Source organism: Nesoenas mayeri (genome assembly GCF_963082525.1).
Source record: "Nesoenas mayeri genome assembly, chromosome: 1".
Taxonomy (NCBI): Eukaryota; Metazoa; Chordata; class Aves; order Columbiformes; family Columbidae; genus Nesoenas; species Nesoenas mayeri.
Genome location: NC_137541.1, coordinates 209,646,826 through 209,668,597, shown reverse-complemented (window position 1 = coordinate 209,668,597; position 21,772 = coordinate 209,646,826). Strand labels below are relative to the sequence as shown.

Here is a 21,772-nt window from a genome sequence, read left to right as displayed (position 1 = left end):
CTTCCCGTAGTCTGAGGGCAATGAAGAATGATTTCAAGGTCTTGGGAAGGATGGTGAAAGACTCAGGGGCTCAAGTGATCTTTTCTTCACTCCTTCCATCTTCAAGTGACGATGTGGGATGGAACAGGAAAATTCATTCTCTAAATGGTTGGCTCCAAGAGTGGTGCTACAGGCAGGGCTTTGGATTTTTTGATAATGGTTGGTTCTATAAGACACCAGTCCGGACAGTGTCACGTGGGAAAGGTTTATCTCAGAGGGGCAAAAGAATGCTGGGGCAGGAATTAGCTGGGCTCATTTGGAGAGCTTTAAACTAGGCTCGAAGGGGGATGGGGTTGTAGCTGGGCTTGTCCCAGTGGGGCAGCATTCTAAAACTGATGAGGACCAGGTGGCCTCCTATGCTCCTAGGGAGAAATGGGAGTGCTCTGCTCGCTCCCTGAAATGCCTGTACACCAATGCGCGCAGCATGGGGAATAAGCAGGAGGAGTTAGAATCCTGTGTTCGGCTAGGAGATTATGACCTGGTGGCAATTACAGAAACTGATGTTTGCTGGAAGGACCATTCAGCCAGCCAGCCACAGTCCAGGAGGTTCCTCCAGTGCATTAATGAGAACTTCCTCATGCAGATGGTGGAGGAGCCGACTAGGAGAGGTGCACTGCTGGATCTCATCCTCACTAACAAGGAGGGTCTGGTCGAAGCAGTGAAGGTTGAGGGCTGCCTGGGTTGCAGTGACCATGAGATGGTGGAGTTCAGCATCTTGTGTGGCAGGAACAGAATAGCAAGTAGAATTGCAACCCTGGACTTTAGCAGGGCAAACTTTGGCCTTTTCAAGCAATTGCTGGGGGAAATCCCATGGGCAAGACTGCTTGAAGGAAAAGGGGCCCAAGAGAGCTGGATTGCATTCAGAGATTGCTTCTTCCACACTCAGGATCAGAGCATCCCCACGCGTAGGAAGTCAAGGAAGGGAGCCAGGAGGCCTGCGTGGTCGAATAGGAATCTATTGAGTATGCTCAAGCAGAAGAGGAGAGTTTACAGGTCATGGAAGCAGGGGCTGGCCACTTGGGAAGAATATAAGGCTGCTGTTAGAGGATGTAGGAAGGCAGCTAGGATAGCCAAGGCCTCCTTAGAATTACAGCTGGCGAGAGGGGTCAAGGACAGCAAAAAGAACTTTTTCAAATACATAGCGGATAAAACTAATACCAGAGGCAATGTAGGCCCACTGAGGAATGGGGTGGGTGCCCTGGTGGCGGAAGATACAGAGAAGGCAGAATTACTGAATGCCTTCTTTGTCTCTGTCTACTCTGCCGGAGGCTGTCCTGGGGAGCCCTGTACCCCTGAGACCCCAGATGAAGCCAGGTCAATGGAGGAGCTTGCTTTAGTTGATGAGGACTGGGTTAAGGAGCAATTAAATAGACTGGACATCCATAAATCCATGGGTCCAGATGGGATGCATCCGCGGGTGCTGAGGGAGCTGGCTGAGGTCATTGCTGGACCGCTCTCCATCGTCTTTGCCAAGTCTTGGGAAACGGGAGAGGTGCCCGAGGATTGGAGGAAAGCAAATGTCACTCCAGTCTTCAAAAAGGGCAAGAAGGAGGACCCGGGTAACTATAGACCGGTCAGCCTCACCTCTGTCCCTGGGAAAGTAATGGAACAACTTATCCTTGGTGCTATCTCAAGGCATATCAAGGATAAGAAGGTTATTAGGGGCAGTCAGCATGGCTTTACCAAGGGTAGGTCATGCTTGACCAACCTCATAGCCTTTTATGAGAATGTTACAAGGTGGATGAATGATGGCAGAGCTGTGGATGTGGTCTACCTTGACTTCAGTAAAGCCTTTGACACAGTCTCCCACAGCATCCTAGTTGCTAAGTTGCGGAGGTGTGGTCTAGACAATAGAGTAGTGAGGTGGGTTACAAACTGGCTTAAGGAGAGAAGCCAGAGAGTGGTAGTCAATGGTGCGGAGTCTAGTTGGAGACCAGTATCTAGTGGAGTACCTCAGGGGTCAGTACTGGGGCCAGTATTATTCAATATATTCATTAACGACTTATACGAGGGAATAGAGTGTACTATCAGCAAGTTTGCTGATGACACTAAGCTGGGAGGAGTGGCTGACACACCAGAAGGCTGTGCTGCCATCCAGCGAGACCTAGACAGGCTGGAGAGTTGGGCGGGGAATAACCTAATGAAATTTAACAAGGAAAAGTGTAGAGTCCTGCATCTGGGCAGGAACAACCCCAGGTTCCAGTATCGATTGGGAAATTACATATTAGAGAGCAGTGTAGGGGAAAGGGACCTGGGGATCCTGGTGGACAACAGGATGACCATGAGCCAGCACTGTGCCCTTGTGGCCAGGAAGGCCAATGGCATCCTGGGATGTATTAGAAGGGGGGTGGTTAGTAGATCAAGAGAGGTCCTCCTTCCCCTCTACTCTGCCCTGGTGACACCACATCTGGAATATTGTGTCCAGTTCTGGGCCCCTCAGTTCAAGAAGGACAGGGAACTGCTGGAGAGGGTCCAGCGTAGGGCAACCAAGATGATTAAGGGAGTGGAGCACCTCCCTTATGAGGAAAGGCTGAGGGAGCTGGGTCTCTTTAGTTTGGAGAAGAGGAGACTGAGGGGTGACCTTATTAATGTTTATAAATATATAAAGGGTGAGTGCCATGAGGACGGAGCCAGGCTCTTCTCGTTGGCAAACAATGATAGGACAAGGGGCAATGGGATCAAGCTGGAACACAAGAGGTTCCACTTAAATTTGAGAAAAAACTTCTTCTCAGTAAGGGTGACAGAGCACTGGAACAGGCTGCCTGGGGGGGTTGTGGAGTCTCCTTCTCTGGAGACATTCAAGACCCACCTGGACATGTTCCTGTGCAACCTCACCTAGGCGTTCCTGCTCCAGCAGGGGGATTGGACTAGATGATCTTTTGAGGTCCCTTCCAATCCCAAACATACTGTGATACTGTGAGTCTTCGCACACAGGGAGCTTTGTAAGCAGTTTGACCCCAGCCCCGCTTCCTCCCAACACAACTGTGCAATGGCATTTTAAATGACAGACTAGCATTTGGGGTGTTGATTTTAACAGTGGGATGGTTTGGGAGGGGTGGGGGGAAATGAGCTGTGCATTTGTCTGGGTGTGTTCTGGCACGTGCCCTGTGCATCTCCCATCACTCGTGCTTCATGCCATTCTCCAGTATAAAACAGAGCAGAACGAAGCGACAGCTGGAGTGCCAGCCAGCAAGTGGTACAAGCGACTGTTCTCCTTGTCTAAGCAGTGGAAAGTATAAACTAAAACCCAACTGGTAAATTTGGCAGCCGCTGCTGCGCACGTATCCTGCCCAACATGAAGATATCGAGGCCTCACTGATGGGCTTTGCATATCATAGCGTTGGTGGTTGGTATTGAACCAGCACAACTAAAGCGTTTGAAACGGCGTAAGCCGAAGTGCCACATTTTGCGTTGCATTTGTCTTTATTTAACTGTGAGAAAGCAAATTGCTGGGAAGGTGTCAGGAATACGCTGCAAAAAGGGAAGGAGAAGGAAAATGAGCGTCAGCCTGCAGGAGTGGGCACCACATTTGCTGCTGTAACGCCCTGGTTTACACCACAGGGGGTTGAATAAAGGTGAATCCAAAGATCATCCCACCGATCAGACCTCTTGGAGCTGCAGGAGGAGGAGATTGTCTTGTTGCTGGTTGTCACCGAGAAGAGCCTGGCTCCATCCTCCTGACACTCATCCTTTATATATCTGGAAACATTAATGAGGTCACCCCTCAGTGTCCTCTTGTCCAGCTCCAGAGCCCCAGCACCCTCAGCCTTTCCTCACACGGGAGATGCTCCACTCCCTTCAGCATCTTGGTGGCTGCGCTGGACTCTCTCCAGCAGTTCCCTGTCCTGCTGGAACTGAGGGGCCACAACTGGACACAATATTCCAGGTGTGGTCTCCCCAGGGCAGAGCAGAGGGGCAGAAGAACCTCTCTCAACCTCTGTATTTAAAGAGAAAACCAAAAACCTGCTTATGAGTCCTCCCACTGTGACACAGAGACACAGTCTGTCCTCAAACTCAATATCATTATACTTTAAACTCGTGTTGACTTCAAAGTATGCGGATGAAACCCTGTCCTGACAGAATTCCACCCACCTCTCCAGGGCTTTACAGCAGAGCTGAGCCCCCAGAGCACAAAGCCACAGCAAGGGGTCATATGCGGCCATCTCCCTCACCGTAGCCTTGTTGACTGTGCAAATTCTCTTCTTCCTAAAATAATCTCCTGCCAATTCACACATAAGAAGGCTTTAAACAACCCCCCCTTGTGCAGGCCCTGCTCAAGTTCAGCAATCGCTTCACCAGCCGGCATAACATCAGTGCTACGACACTGGAGTGAGTCACTCTGCTCGGCGCGATCCATCCCGACAGGAATGCAAAGCGTCACCGGACCCAGTTACTCCCTTTTTCGCACCAGCACGACTCTGCTCTGCAGAGAAATTCATCTTATGTTTCCACGGGATGATTAAGCGAACAGTGAAAGCAAGGAAACAGCACATGAACTTTTCAACTGCAGTCAGATGAGGGAATAGGTTTTAGCTGCAGACACAACTATTCTCAACTACTACATATATATTAAAATACCAGCACTCAAACCAAAGCCCACAGACACCACTAGGAGGGCATAGCCATGATGTAGGACTATTATTTCTGCAGCCGTCTGGGAGTACTGAAAGTTCGGATTGTTTCAGCACACAGTACTTATGAAAATACAAGTTTTATTACACACTGCAACCTATGACTGCCATAAGACAAGTTAAAGAGCCCTTCAAATGCTCCCTATCCTTCCCCAGCAACTTTTGAAGCTCATTAGCTAAATCAGATTACCTCAGCCGAGTCGAACAGCAGACCCGACCAACTCTCCTTTCATACCTAGAAAACACTTGTGCAGGCAGGAAGAAGTGACAGGCAACCACACACGAGGGGACAAGAGACTCAGGAAACCACCCGGCAGCTCAAAACAGAGCAAACTGAGACGCTGAACAGAACACGGCGCCCACAGGTGCCAACAGCAGCATCCCAGAGTACACAGACACGCAGAGATCCACGCAGGTCTGCTCAGCTGTGTTAGGTATTAAAAGGCTCAAAATCGTGACGTTTATACCTGTAGCTTCCCTGTAATACAGGCACAAGCTCACGAGCAGTTCATCAAGCAGAGCAGGACCCCAACATATGTGGAGCCTTCTGGCACTACTGTGTGTACCACACGCACACAAAAAAGATAATAAAAAAAGAACAAATATCCTCTATTTATGTCATTTTTCCTTCTGGTAAACTGCATCATTTCAAACCTGATGCTCCACATTGAACTATAAGGTTCTAGCGAGCTGGTTGTGTTTTCTTTGCTTTCCGTCGTAAGACAGGCAGATGACTGATTGCTAAAACAGAAAGCAATTAAAAACTCGGAGGAGCTGAAACCTACGCTACAATAGATGCCATGAAGATAACTACGTCCAACGCATACTAATTGCTGGAGCCAACATGAAAACTCATAAAAGAGCCATCTATAATTCATGCAGTCTGGCAAGACAGTAGCTGTAAGCTACTCGCTACAACTTACAGATGAATAAACTATATTAAACAAGAGGTGGGGGAGGGAGATACTCAGTGGCTGTTTCTCCCTCTCTGCCTCCTACCAAAAGGAAATATCACGTTTTTCCAAGATGCTATTCTTCTGTTGTTGCCAGCGTGAGGAAAGGGTGCCTCGCCCACAAAAGAGTCTTTGCCTTTAATTGAGTTGATCCTGATTAGAAAAAGCATTTTACCACTGTGCCGGTATCCCGGCAGCCTCCTACCCCATGGCTGGAGTGAAAATCTCCTGTTCACAGAATCCCAGACTGTCACGGATTGGAAGGGACCTGGAAAGCTCATCCAGTGCAATCCCCCCATGGAGCAGGAACACCCAGATGAGGTTACACAGGAAGGTGTCCAGGTGGGTTGGAATGTCTGCACAGAAGGAGACTCCACAACCCCCCTGGGCAGCCTGGGCCAGGCTCTGCCACCCTCACCATGAAGAAGTTTCTTCTCAAATTTAAGTGGAACCTCTTGTGTTCCAGTTGGTACTCATTACTCCTTGTCCTATCATTGGTTGTCACCGAGAAGAGCCTGGCTCCATCCTCCTGACACTCCCCCTTTATATATCCGGAAACATTAATGAGGTCACCCCTCAGTCTCCTCTTGTCCAGCTCCAGAGCCCCAGCTCCCTCAGCCTTTCCTCTCACGGGAGATGCTCCACTCCCTTCAGCATCTTGCTTTCCCTGCGCTGGACTCTCTCCAGCAGTTCCCTGTCCTGCTGGAACTGAGGGGCCACAACTGGACACAATATTCCAGATGTGGTCTCCCCAGGGCAGAGCAGAGGGGCAGGAGAACCTCTCTGACCTACTGACCACCCCCCTTCTCATCCACCCCAGATACCATTGGCTTTCCTGGCCACAAGGGCCCAGTGCTGGCTCATGCTCATCCTGCTGTCCACCAGGACCCCCAGGTCGCTTTCCTCTGTGCTGCTCTCTAATAGGTCATTCCCCACCTTGCACTGTGCTGGTGGGAAGGAGTAGGAGCCGTCCCCTGCTCTGCTCAAACACATTGCAAGCAGCAGACTCTGTCCCCGTGTGCGACACTTTCATCCAAATCCCAGCAGAAAACTCACAGCAGTTTACCAGCTGGGTTTTGACACAGGATGAACTCATTCATTTTGTTTCCTTGTATCTTTGCATTGAATTAGGTCTCAAATTCAGCGTTGCATTGAAGGAAAGGCACATCACATATGTTCCACCTGAAAAAGAGGCAAGATGTGTCCTTTTCCTCCACCTGGCAGCGGATGGAAGTTGGGACACAGGCTGTCACGGAAAAGAGCAGCAGCAATTCATGCACCCTGGAGGAGGACAGACTGATTGTCACATTTAGAAATGATTTTAAAAAGCAAATTGTAGCATCTAGCTGTCTTCCCAGCCAGTTACTGCACATCTGAGTGCTGTGCAAGTGTGCCAATTAAACACAAAAAATAGTCAAGGTCCATCAATGCATCAGCCCAGATGCGACATTTACATGTGAATTTTAAAAAGCTACAAATTTTCAGCAAGTTCTAATAAATAATTACAAAACCGCGGTGTTTGCTCATCTATCTTTAAAATCTACCTGCGAGACCGCTGCAAGTGCTGCCAACACCTAGAGATGCAGATGAAATCGCTAAATTAAAGGAAACAATGATTAAAACACTAAAAATAAGTACATGTTTAGAAGAGGACGCATCCACTGCTGCAGGCAGAGCAGGTGGGTGTGCGGAGCGGGGGACACACTCGTGGCAGATGGCCAGATGCTGGTTCCAGTCCCGCTTTGCTGCCGGCGTCATTTCCATAGTGCCAGACAGAAAGGATGAGTGACCAGCTACAAGCTGAGGAATGCTGAAAGACTCCATGGCTCAGAATTTTAAAAGCTGAAAGACTGGAGGGTCCTTTTTAAAAAAATAGGCTTTAATTCAACCCCAACTGCTTGGGCTAAACGCAAGAACTGCTGGGGGGGATTCCCTAGCGCGTATTTTGCAGGAGGTGATGGACGCCACTGCAGTGGGCACTAATTCTGGGCAGAAGAGCTGTGAATTCCCCTCTACTCTGCCCTGGGGAGACCACACCTGGAATATTGTGTCCAGTTGTGGCCCCTCAGTTCCAGCAGGACAGGGAACTGCTGGAGAGAGTCCAGCGCAGGGAAACCAAGATGCTGAAGGGAGTGGAGCGTCTCCCGTGTGAGGAAAGGCTGAGGGAGCTGGGGCTCTGGAGCTGGAGAACAGGAGACTGAGGGGTGACCTCATTCATGTTTACAGATATATAAAGGGTGACTGTCAGGAGGATGGAGCCAGGCTCTTCTCGGTGACAACCAATGGTAGGACAAGGGGTAATGGGTGCAAACTGGAACACAAAAGGTTCCACTTAAATATGAGAAGAAACTTCTTCATGGTGAGGGTGGCAGAGCCTGGCCCAGGCTGCCCAGGGGGGTTGTGGAGTCTCCTTCTGTGCAGACATTCCAACCCGCCTGGACACCTTCCTGTGTAACCTCATCTGGGTGTTCCTGCTCCATGGGGGGATTGCACTGGATTAGCTTTCCAGGTCCCTTCCAACCCCTGACATTCTGTGATACTGTGAAATCTCTTCCTGGGCAGATATACGTGCTGAGCCATCATGCTGCACAGATACACTCCTAAAGAAGAACAGACTAATTATAACTGCTCGATTCCTAGCAACCGAGCAGACTTCTCCACTTGCTCAAGTTCAAGAAGCTTCTTTCTGTTTTAAATAATCAAGGCCCAGCTTTGGGCAGGCTCCACGGCGCGGGCCCACTCGTGACCCCAGTGACACTAGCCCAGACACACGGAAGGTTTCAGTAGCACTTGGGCAGGTCAAGCCCTTTCCACCACATTAGGCTTGAATCCAAAACTGCAGAGGCAACACCGGCTCAATTTGCCATGCTTCAACTTCGCTTTGGTTGTTTTCATGAATACCCAGCGGTGTCAAACAATAATTACTTTGCAGTCAATGTCAGTTATGCCCAAGTACCTGGAGTACAGGATGAATTCACTTTAGCACTTGGGTCGCTCATGGTTTTGGAGCTGCAGAGAGCAGCTCCAGCTGTTTGCATCCCCCAGCAGCTGCCTGCTGGTTTTGACCGAGAGTTTACCCCATTGTAACAGCGCTTTTAAACAGCCCAAGAGAAATAAATGGCATCCATATTACAAAAAAAAAAACACGCTGAGACAGAAGGAACCAAGAGTATCATTTTTAAAACTTCTCAGCCCACAAATCATCCTCCTTATTTCTTCATTTCCACAAGTGCCGTCTCCCCTCCCCCAGCTACGTGCCCGAACAAGCAAGTTCGCCGTTGCAGATGTCAGCATGGGCTGCATTTTGCAGCGCCGTACAGAGCAGCCTTGGCTCTGGTTCCACTTTTGCTCACAGGAAGGCAAAGCTTCAACCACACGAGTCGAAGTAGTGGCTGGAGTCAGAGCTTGCTAAGCAGGGTGGGAAAAATAAAGGTCTCTTGTATTAAAGCAAACCAAAAGCCCATATAAGCAGGTTTCCTGGAGGAAATCTGTGTTCCGGAGGAAATGACTAAATGCAGCATAAAGCAAATATGTTAACACACAGTTAAAAATACCCTTGCTACACTGCACCTAAGCCACTTGGCTCTAAGTCTGAACTGCACATTAGCAGCCACAGCAACTGAAAGCAGCCGAATCATTAATCAACTTTCCATTCAAAAGTTTCCAATCCAGAAGATGAACACAAGAGCCTGTGCTCAGAATTAAGCCCCACTACTCCAAATAATTCCTTGTACAATCTATTCATGTTTTAAATACACATAGGTTATCCGCAAAAAGATAGCATTTACACACACATCTTGTTAAATGCAAAGATTTGACATTTGCCATTTAGCAATGGGGGTGGGAGGAAGATGTCAGAAAACTAGAACATTGTCAGGTCAAGTCAACAACATCCCACGCGCACAGAGGACACCAAAATGCAGCGGTTGGCAAAAATCCACGGTATGTAAATAGCAGAAAGTTTGCATTAACCTGCAAAAGGTGAGTTTTTCTGAGGGGAAAAGACGTCAAGACAGAGAACTGCAAAAAGGAAAGGGACCTGGGGGTCCTGGGGGACAGCAGGAGGACCATGAGCCAGCACTGGGCCCTTGTGGCCAGGAAAGCCAATGGTATCTGGGGTGGATGAGAAGGGGGGTGGTCAGTAGGTCAGAGAGGTTCTCCTGCCCCTCTGCTCTGCCCTAGGGAGACCACACCTGGAATATTGTGTTCAGTTGTGGCCCCTCAGTTCCAGCAGGACAGGGAACTGCTGGAGAGAGTCCAGCGCAGGGCAACAAAGATGCTGAAGGGAGTGGAGCATCTCCTGTGTGAGGAAAGGCTGAGGGAGCTGGGGCTCTGGAGCTTGAAGAAGAGGAGATTGAGGGGTGACTCATTCATGGTTATCGATATGTAAAGGGTGAGTGTCAGGAGGATGGAGCCAGGCTCTTCTCGGTGACAACCAATGATAGGAAAAGGAGTGATGCGTCCAAACTGGAACACAGGAGGTTCCACTTAAATGTGACAAGAAACTTCTTCATGGTGAGGGTGGCAGAGCCTGGCCCAGGCTGCCCAGGGAGGTTGTGGAGTCTCCTTCTCTACAGACATTCCAACCCGCCTGGACACCTTCCTGTGTAACCTCATCTGGGTGTTCCTGCTCCATGGGGGGATTGCACTGGATAAGCTTTCAAGGTCCCTTCCAATCCCTGACATTCTGTGATCCTGTGAGGAAACTGACGTTCTTAAGAGTAAAACGCTGGGAAACTAAAGAGAAAGAAGACAACGCACAAGAGCATCGTTAGCAGACGAAGATATCCAAGATCCTCAATTAGGCTGAGGGGGAAATGCCACAACAGTTCAGTGTTAATTGGAAATGCAAAAATTTATCATCAGAGTAGCGCTCACTCCTGTGTATAGCTCCATTGTGCTCAGCACAGCTAATGACAGTAGGAAGCCCTGTAGTATTTATGTAATGACTGGCAAAGCTGTCGCATTCCCGTAATTGTGAGCCAGGATTTTCATATTGGCAGTAGTTTTCAATTAAAGGAAATCACAAAGATTGCTTCGGTTGCACGTTGCATCGTTAAAAGTTTTGGTTCTTCTACAAAGCTGGGGAAAGAGGAAGAATGAATAATTTTCCCAAGACAGAATGAGCTCTGCAGCAAACATGAGTTTTTTGTGGGCAAACTGAATTAAAAGACAAGGAAAGCACGGTCAGACACCCAGAAACGAAAGAGATAATTAGCAATAAAGACAAATAATTTGAGAACTGCATATAAATCTGCTTCGAGTTTGCAGCAATTACTCCTTCCACTATGATACATTTAATGCTCTAAGAGCAGTTCACTTAAAAGGCAAATGAAAAAGCCTAAGGTAGCTTAGGGTTTCCACCAAACTGAGCATTCAGTAGAGTATATTATAATAATATGCCACTGAAAAATGCCCTATTGTACCTAGTTTACTATCCCAATACATAAAGAAGGAAGCGGAGCGAATATACCACGTCAGGGTTTTGCGTTCCTAGACTTCCATACTTGTACAAATGGACTGCAGAGCATTCACTAGTGCATTAAGAATAATCATCGTTTAAGTTAACGAGCGGCAGTTTGTGTTCAGGAGGTACCATCAGGCCTTTTATCACATCATTTACTCAGATCCCAATCGTACTTACTGTATGTCAGGAGAGAACAGAAAGCTCTATAGGACTGGTACAAAGGATCTGCTGTTTCTGCAATATATTAGACACAATTCTGCATTAGCGCTCAGTTAAATAAAGCCCATGAGCCAAGTGAACTATTTTTATTCCACTGAATAAAAGCAAATATAAGAACATCACTTGTTACAGTAGCAGGCCCATTTTAAGGCACTAGGTAATTAGGAGTAAGAGTTAATAACAGGACCAGAAATAATAGGCAAGGTTTTTCGCATCATCTTTGTGCAAGTCTTTCTGGGACATGGATCTTCCTATCCCGTGTTCTTGCTACAGTTACCTCAGCAGCTTTAAGTAGGACACGTGGATCTTCACTGCTACCTATTTAAACCTCATTCTCCCTCATGAACCAGCAGCATCAGCTGCAGCCAAAAAACCCGAACCAGCAAAGACCGATCGAGCTCCCTGTCAGCATCGGTAGCAAGAAACTTGCTTCTTTCAATCCAGTTCCCACTGCGTGAGCACCTCTATCCTAAAATTAGCAACAATACGAACTGCGAATTCAGCAGAATTTGGATTTCACTGATGGATGGCCTGCCAGTACGCATGTTTTATTCATCTCGAGACTGCTTTGTCAGGTTGGTTGCATCTCCCCTCTGTACTTTAAATGTTAAAAATCATGTTATGGTCGCTACTGAGCAGCCAAGAAGCTCTATAGACAGTGTTGTACCTTTTCCAAGTGCAGCCAAAGCTCACCAGATTTCCGAAATGAAGACAATAACCAAAGTGATGTTCCAGGAAGCCATATGAGTCCAGGCCTTTGGTATAATATTCCCTCCCATCACTGTAAGTCACTTTGCTGAAGTCCCACAGCTCCTTCCCATGAAAGTCATCAGTATGTGAATCAGCCTCCCCATGAGAGCACAGCATGCAGCAGATCAAGACACAGAGTTTTCTGATCATCCTCCTTGATTCTAATAATTAAGATTCAAGGACGTTACCTACCAACACACTCAGGTCGAGGTTCCTGCTACTTACCTATAACCCTAAAGCTTCCCAAATGCTCAGGCACTCAAACCAATTCCCATCTCAGCATCCACCCCACTCTCTCTCCTATTGTAAATCCAAGGCAAGAGAGTGTAAAATGAGATATTTTAAATTCCGTAGCTAGCACTACAATTTCACCTCTCACCTCCACAGTAACAGCTGTTTGCTCTAAAACTCAAGATACAAACAGGGCCGTCACTTTTGGAAACAGCTATTTCACAGCACACAAGAAATCTCAGCATTGGTCCCTGAGCACACCCGGGAGGAACATGTAGGGCTGCACTTCCCAAACCAATTTCGCCCCATCCACTTTATGGCATTTACACACTGTCTCACTCAAGTCCTGCCTCCCTTTTTACCGAAGCTCATGTTTATACACCTGCCACAGCACAACCTGCAAGAACTCCCCCTTTCCTGTTCTTACACCCCCCTCACAGAGGGATGTGGGGAAGGGAAATATGCTGGTTGTGGGAAAAGAGAACCTGGAAATCAATCCAGAACACAGAATCATGGAATGGCTTGGGTTGGAAGGGACCTTCAAAGCTCCCCCAGTGCCACCCCTGCCATGAGCAGGGACATCTTCACCAGCTCAGGTTGCTCAGAGCCCTGGTCCAGCCTGGCCTGGGATGTCTCCAGGGATGGTTCATCCACCACCTCTCTGGCCAACCTGGGACAGGCTCTCACCACCCTCAGGGGCAACAACAACTCTCATCCAGCCCGAGTCTCCCCTCTTTTAGGCTTACGTGAACTGTCTCCTCTGCAAGTATAAGGTTGCTTCTTCTACTCCTTCCTTCTAGTCATTTCCTTTGAGCTGAATTTCCCTCCGTTCCTGGTTATTCTCATACTCCTGGTATTTGCAGGTGTTGATTCACAGCCTCCCAAGATACGCACATTTGGCTGCTTTTGTTTTTTAAAAGAGTCACTTCAGGCTGGAAATAACTTTGTGAACACTCTTCAATGTATATCTAGTTTTATCTGAGGAGCTTCAATATTTTATTTTAAGTAAAGCCGTAAAGTTGCATCAGTTTCTGTTGCTTGATTAAAATATTATAAAACAGACACCCAAATTTATGGCCTGCCATTGTCCAAGGTCCTTTCTAGCTTTAAAAGTAGAAGCTGGATTTCAGATTAATATACATTCTTTAAACTTCTAACACTGTTTGAATTTATATCCCCATAGGTGAAGCCTCCCCTGAGGGTTTCAATCCTTAATAAAATTAAAAACCCATGAAAACTTCATGCTTTGGTTGTGATCAAGCTGAACGAAGATACCTCAAATAGAAATGGTGAAACCCCAAATCGCAGCTTCTTGAAATGGGCTCTCAAAAAGCAGACCTGAGCAAATCAGCCCACGAGTCTGTCATTTTAATATCTTATCAGCAGATGGTTTCTGTCTCAGATCTGAGATGATGTGCTGTCTCCAGTCCCTGCTCCGCTGGCCCCCAACCTTTTCTCCCCCACAGAGCATCTCTATTCCGGCTATTTCCTTGGAGATTCATTAACTGTTCCTTCCTCAAAGCCTGAGATTATTGGCATTTTTCTCAGACTACATGTCTAAGTGTTTGAAAGACCTGTCAGGACAGAGAAACAAATAAATACAGAACAATATCAATTCATCATCCTCTCTGTTACGACATCACAGGTAAAGAGAAGACCTACGTTTTGGCTAATGTCTTAAAGGCTGTTTTCTATCTCGCATGCCTGTATATCATTTACATATCATTTCACACTCTCAATGTCAGCGTCCTCAGAGGGAGGCCGTGAATTAGAATACTAATATCTCTAATTTAGGAGGCAATTAGACCAATAACAACAAACCAGAGCTGAATGTATGCTCGAAACAATCCAGTTAGAATTCTATTTTAATGAAAAATCAGTCACATAATCCTATTATCCCAGGGATTGCTTTAGGCGCAGTTCCAATCCAGCACATCTTTTTTCAATCTTTTAGTTCCGTATCTAGAAAGTGATTAAATAAAACAGTGTAAGCTACTAGAATGGGCCATTTTGCACAGCACGTTCCTCTCCCAGTTGGAGAGCTCACAAAGATAGAGAAATAACTGTTCCGATGTCAGTCGGCCACTTGCTAAGATGTTTAAAAAAAACAACAAAAAAACCAAACCAGATTTGAAAATTAATATAATAAAAGCAGCATATATCACAGGCCAAGAAATATGGTTTTCACATAATTTGGTATTACACACTGCCTAGTTACTTCCATAAGTGTGCACACACCAGATCTCATTTCTACTAACTGGAATCCATATTAATTTAAACAAATACATAAACCAACCCCCCACCCCACCCCCCCAGAGGCATATTGTCCTGGTTTTGTTAAAAACCAAGTTTCTCTTTTACTGAATTTGCCTGTCAGCTAAAGCTTCATATTAGCTGCATTTTCCTGGAGAACCAGATACATGTTTTGGGAAACATAGCAACGGAATGCGAAGTTATTGATAAGTATGGATGGACATCTCGCGAGAGCGGCAACGCGAAACAGGTGACCAAGAAACTGACCAACTGTGTATAACATCCCATTCACATGAATACTTCATATAAAAGTGGGAGATCACGAGGATCTCGTCCCTTTTGTCCCTGTTTTCCTTATGGCCGACATTAGGAGAGGACCTTGCTAGTCGTCCCTGAGAACTGAGGCCTAGTGACAGACTGAATCCAGCTCCAGTTGGCTGCAGAGTCCAGTCCAGGACTTCGGGTGCCGGCTCTGCAGTTGCTGGGACTTTCAAGATTGGTTTTGTATCTTTTGTATTATTTTCTCTATTCTTATTAGTAGCATTAGTAAAACATTTTTAATTGTTCCAGCTCTCTTCTCTCTGTCCTTCTTTCCCTCCCGATCACCTGTCCTGAGTGGGAGGGGGGAGAGGGAGAGGCTGAAGAAGGAAGTGGGTGGAGGAGAGGAGGTTAACAATACATCTGCCAGGGTTTTATTGTCACCCCGCAATCTAAACCCGTGACACATATAAATAAGGTTGTTGCCCAAATCCACGTTGACCTCATGCATACAAGTCGTTCAGCCACAACCACTTGCTGTATGGAAATACATTCAAGGATTAAACAAGAAAAGAAAATGAAGATATTTCTTGAGCCCATTTCCTCTTCCAAGACACTTGTGGGACAGAGGGCTGGTCAGCTTGGAAAAGTTCAACCTTAATATTTCCCTTTGGGCTTGCACTGAAGAAATAAGAGATTCAAGGTCTTTCACTTCCAGAAATAGAAATCCCCTTTTCAGACATTTTATTGTACACAGAAGCCAGCGGTGGGTCCCCAGCCATGCCCTTCACCGTCCTTATTCTGCTGAGCCCTTGACTCTGCCAAACTCAAACTCCAAATGCCTCTGGCTTAGTGGGAAGCGGAGAAGATGCCAACAGACAAAACTAATAAAGCTCCTGAATCACATGAGCTATCTTCAGGTTCTTTCTTTTTAGCATTTGAGTATAGAAGTCCAAGGAAGTGGTAGATAGAAGCAGGTTTCACACACCCTGATATTTAGCAGTAAAAGCCACTTGACTCGTGCACAACCCTCAAACACCAGTGGGAAATCGGGTGGGACGGTCTCAGTGTCAATAGTGCATGTGATTATGATGAAGTGGAATGATTTTCTGTATTACAGGCTTTGAACAACCTTAAACTTTGAGAAAGTCTGTCTGAAGAGGCAAAAGCTCACTACTTGCTGCAAGAGTGTAGACCCAGAGCAGTCTCCATGAATATGTAGAAGTGCTACCTATGTTCTTTTCCCCTCCCCACTCCCAGAAGAATTTTGGACCTTCACACTCAAGAAGAAAATCATTACAAAGAAGGAAGGTCTTGGTTTAACCTGGCAAATTTTCACGGGACATTCAGAAAGCCAGAACAACTTGGCTTCGCATACGTGTGGGATCAAGGACATCCACCCAACACTGAACCGTCCCACAGGCCTGTAGGTTCAGGATCACGGTTGGGGTGCAGTTACAGAGTCATTTTGGTTGGAAAAGACCCTCAAGATCATAGAATCCAACTGTTCACCTAACACTGTCACTAACCCATGTCCCTGAGAACCTCATCTCAGTGTCTTTTAAACCCCTGCAGGGACGGTGACTACACCACTGCCCTGGGCAGCCTGTTCCAATGCCCGACAGCCCTTTCCAGGAAGAATTTTTTCCCAATATCTAATCTAAACCAGCCCTGGCACAACTCGAGGCCATTTCCTCTCATCCTGTCACTTGTTACTTAGAAGAGACCAACACCCTTCATGCTCCAACCTCCTTTCAGGCAGCTGTAAAGAGTGACGTCTCCCCTCAGCCTCCTGTTCTCCAGGCTTGGTTTGAACCGTTTCTACACCATTAGCGCTTGCACTAATTAAAACAGCTGACAGGAGCAGTCGCTCTGATGGGAGGGCTGGACAGAAGTGATACAGCTGTCAACTGCATTCAAAGAACCAAATTCTTAAGAGTTCATCGTTATGGGGCCAGAACGCAATCCATGCAGCATGATACGCGGGTCTGCAGCTTTTCTAGGGCAGAATGCGTCAGAGAGTAAGCACTAAACGCTAAAAACTAAGCGCGTTTGCCCATTTCTCAGGGGGATTTAAACAGCAGGTGAGTGGTGCTGGTCTCTGGGACATGACCCTTTTTTATTTCAGCTATTTAGATGCAAATTGTTCCCCTTCCCTCCCCCTCTCAACACCATCTGTTAGCACAGAGGTTTAGACTGTGCCTAGGGTGTAGGTTTTGGGGGAGGGGGATGAAGCATTGAGAAAACTTCAGTTGATGCCCTCGTTTCCTCTGGGGCACAGTTTAGGGGAGAAGAGAAAAACAATCATTTTGCAATACTATTAAATTACAATAGGATTTTTCTCTTATTCTGCTGCACTTTTCCCACCGACCCCATGGTTTTCCTACCCAAGAAAACATTCCTTGTCCAGCTTTTGGCCAACAAGCAACTTTATACAGTGATACTTGGAGCAGGTTGCTATGGTGTTAGCATAGGGAATGGGCTGGTATTGCAGGAAGTATCAAAGATGCAAGGAATTAAAGTCTTAAATAATCCTGAAGTCCTTCACTACAAGGAGCAGTATTTAATGTTATTTTAGTGCTAGAGGAGCTACCTCATCTCTGTGTGATTTTCCCTAGTGAATAGCAATGTGCTTTCAAGAATTTTTGAGAGATTTGATTCATTAAATGTTTCACTCCAGCCTCTGGATTCTTCATAAGGGAAAGATTAAAGGTGACAGCACAGAGTATACTTTTAGGATGCTTGAAGATGATACAGTTTTGGGAGGGGTGGTTGACAGACCAGAGGGATGTGCTGCCACTCAGAGGGATATGGATAGGCTGGAGAAATGGGCCAACACCAACCTCGTGAAGTTCAAATGAAAATGCAAAGCCCTGGGGAGGAATAAACCCTGGTGCCAGCACAGACTGGGAGCCAACTAGCAGAAAAGCAGCTGTGCAGAGGAAAGACCTGGGAGTCCTGGTGGACATCAAGTTGAACATGAGCCTCCAAAGAGCCTGTGAAGCAAGGAAGGTCAACAGTATCTGGGCTGCAGGTCAAGGGATCCCTTCCCTCTGCTCAGGGCTGGTGAGACACATCTGGAGTGCTGAGTCAAGTGCTCACCTCCCCAGTTTGAGAGACATGGACATACTGGAGACAGTCCAGCAAAGGATGATGATAAAGGGACTGGAGCATCTGACATATGAGGAGAGGCTGAGAGAGCTTGGACTGTTCAGCCTGGAGAAGGAAAAACTCAGGGGGAACTTATCAATGCGCATAAATACCTGATGGAGCGTAAAGACGGAACCAGGCTCCTCTTGCGGGCAATCCAGCAACAGGACAAGAGGCAATGGGCACAAACTGAAATACAGGAAATGTATTACATTAAAATGTAAGAAGGAGGGTGCCCTGGTTTTGTTCTCTATTAGTGAATTTGCCTGTCAGCTAAAGCTTCATATTAGCTGCATTTTCCTGGAGAACCAGATACATGTTTTGGGAAACATAGCAATGGAATGTGAGGTTACTGATAAGCATGGATGGACATTTCACGAGAGCGGCAACAAGAAACAGGTGACCAAGAAACTGACCAACTGTGTATAACATCCCATTCACGTGAATACTTCATATAAAAGTGGGAGATCACTAGGATCTCATCTCTTTTTCCTTATGGCCAACATTAGGAGAGGACCTTGCTAGTCGTCCCTGCGCACTGAGGCCTAGTGACAGACTGAATCCAGTTCCGGGTGGCTGCAGAGTCCAGTCCAGGACTTCGGGTGCCGGCTCTGCAGTTGCTGGGACTTTCAAGATTGGTTTTGTATGTTTTGTGTTATTTTCTCTATTCTTATGAGTAACATTAGGAAAACATTTTTCATTTTTCCAGCTCTCTTCTTTCTGTCCTTCTTTCCCCCCCGATCGCCTGTGCTGAGTGGGAAGGGGGAGAGAGGGAGGGGCTGAAGGGGGAAGAGCGGGGAGAGGAGGTTAACAATACATCTGCCATGGTTTTATTGTCACCCCGCAATCAAAACCCTCGACAGAGGGGAAGAAAAAACACACCCAACAAACCCACAACTTTTTTCCTGGGGTGGTGGGGGGTAGAACCAAACCACAGAACACATTGCCCAGAAAAATCCTGGAGTTTCCAACAGGTTGTCCAGAAAAACCACGGAGTTTCTACCTTTGGATGTGCTCAAAACCCCACCGGACATGCCCCTGAGCAAACTGCTCCAGCTGCCACTACTTTAAGTGGGGGCTGGACTAGACCATTCACAGAAGCTCCTGCCAACCTCATCAGTTCTGCAACGGCAAAGGGCAAAAAGTGTCGGGGATGCTCTAAAGGAGAGAGACATGCAACATCTTTCAAACTGCTAACTTGAAGCATGTGTTTATAGCCAACAGCATTGGAAGCCCAAATATAGTGATTAAGGCAAATTAAAAGAGGTGATAAGTAACCCTTTCACTGATTTTTATGGTCAAGGTTGTTGAGATCAGCACTGCAACACCCTCATTTTGAGTGTGAATGTGTGGAGTACAGTGCTGGTACTTGGGAGACACAAACTCTTGTCCCAGTTCTCACACAGCCCTCATTTGTGACCTTGAAGGCACAAAAATGAGGGGGAAAGCGTGAGTGCTTCATGTTTGCTCTGCCCTCCTCCCATCAGTCAATCACCTCTTCAAATAAGAGGCAATTTAGGTAGTTACAGAGCACACAGCATTCTGATTGTTGCCAACACAAACACAGTATTTTCCTCTTTCTTGCACAGCCAGAAGAGGCCAGAACAACATATGATCTCAACTATTTGGTGACAGTCAGGAATTTTAGGTGCTTACTTCCAAACTATTAACTTCTAAACTGGATGCGATTCAGTATCTCTTACTAGAAAGGAAGATTCTGACAGACGTTGCAGGCGTTCCATAGAAACATTTCCTAAAAGCAAAAAAAAAAAACCCCAAATCGATTATCTGAACAACGTCTCAATAAATTTGTGCTGATATTTTGAAAGAATTCAAAGTTCTCCTTTTAAAATAAAAGTGCTTCTATTTTCCCTGCTTATGAAAAGTAGAGCTTACAGAACATCGCTGTTTACTCTGCAGAATAAACCTTCTTTATGCTCTGCTCTAAATCACCAGCTAATTTCTGTTTCGAGATCTCTGGCATTTCACCAGCGTTACTGAGAATCTAAAGAACAGTTACTGCAAATCTTTTTATTTAACCAACTTCCTGTTCACAAATCCAAGCGCGTGTATAAATGTTCGGGGCTGCAATCCTGCGGTTTGATCTGTAATACAAGGACCAACTCTCAGTCTCCTTGACTTTAAAAAGACAGAAGGATCAGCTGTGATAGCTAAGGGGTACTTGGCTTTAATGCCAGCAAGCCGCCTACTGAAAACAGTGGGAGTTTGGCCCAAATTAGGATTTCAGGATTCATCCCATGATGCCCAGTAACACTTCCCACACTGTACTACCTGACAGCTTCTGAAAACTGGCAAAATGCGAAGGATGCGCCAACAACATCCAAGATGAGGCTTCCAAGGGCGTATTTTGCAACAACTGAATTCAACCCATACCCGTCTGCGTGTTCTCGCGATTCCACGTTCAACATGGTTTTCAGCGTGGTGATTTCAAAAGCACATCTCCAAAAGCTACTCAATGCCAAACGAACCAAACCCGCAAAGCAGGTGTAGCCAGGACATCACTGAACTCATGTGATAATCACCCATGTTCAGTTCCCTGATGTTATCAGTGATTAAATAACGCCAACAACAGACAGGTGCTTTTCTAGAATCCCATTCCAGCACCACCTCCCAAATTGTCACCTTCCCCCATGGATACATCCAGAACAGCCCTAGAATAACTATTTCCACCCCCAGCGCAACCTGGGATGAGGTGGATGGGTTTAGAGTCAGGAAGCATCAAGGTCCAAGAGCCAAATGCCGCCCACACGGTGCCTTTGTGCCCAGGTCTAACAGCAGGGATGCTCAGGAAACCCGTCTGCTACTGCTTGATGGTCTTTCCCACCCCTGTTCCACGTTCTTATCCGGTCAATATTTCGATAACTGTATGCGCGAGTTGAATGTTCCCCCGAGAGAAACGTGGCTGCCAACCTTGTTCAACCCCAAAGGGACAGCGGGTCTTGAAGTGGTTTTAAAATGACTCATTTTGGAGCAAGTCAAACTAAGCACGTGCGCTGCTGAAAAGACAAGTTCCAACTTAAAAGCAGCACTTAGTTATCAAATGACGAGAAGACTTCCACAGTTTAGTTGGTATGCTTGCATTTTACCCTGAAACCAGTCATTTTGTAAGATGATCCAAATGCAGGAGAAGGAAAGAAGCATGACTCAAATTAAAAAAAAAAAGACAGAAAAAATCCCATAGTTGTAATGTTTTTGACTTACATTCTCTAGACAGGAAATCTTTAAGGCAAGCAAAAGCTTGTCTGCCCGCCAGTTCACAAACCCTTGATATCACAACCACATTTTTAAAATATTGCCTTCTTGAATGATGCAAATAAAAAGGCATAAGTAATTCTCTGACACGCTATTAAAAACCACATACCAACACAAAATAGCAATTTATTGCATGCGAGGCCATTCGACTATTACTTACAGCGTAATAAACAGCAGCCACACAGATACCACGGTCACCGCGGAGCAGAAAACCCAGGACATTCCTCATCCCTGGCCCCTGGAGTTTGAATGAGAGAAGGTGAACTGCTCACAGAATCCCAGAATGTCAGGGGTTAGAGGGACCTGGAAAGCTCATCCAGTGCAGTCCCCCCATGGAGCAGGAACACCCAGATGAGGTTACACAGGAAGGTGTCCAGGTAGGTTGGAATGTCTGCAGAGAAGGAGACTCCACAACCTCCCTGGGCAGCCTGGACCAGGCTCTGCCACCCTCACCATGAAGAAGTTTCTTCTCAAATTTAAGTGGAAACTCTTGTGTTCCAGTTTGAACCCATTACCCCTTGTCCTACCATTGGTTGTCACTGAGAAGA

At 46.6% G+C, this 21,772-nt stretch overlaps 1 protein-coding gene across 1 annotated transcript in view; it reads right to left on the bottom strand.

The window, feature by feature from the left end:
• PAK1 (p21 (RAC1) activated kinase 1) overlaps positions 1 to 18,142 on the bottom strand; it is a gene marked incomplete at its 3' end in the record, with an annotated part of 55,292 nt that extends 37,150 nt beyond the window's left edge. Inside the window, exon 1 of the mRNA XM_080363340.1 lies at positions 18,065 to 18,142. The remainder of the gene's footprint in view (positions 1 to 18,064) is intronic.
• Between the last annotated feature and the right edge of the window lie 3,630 nt (positions 18,143 to 21,772).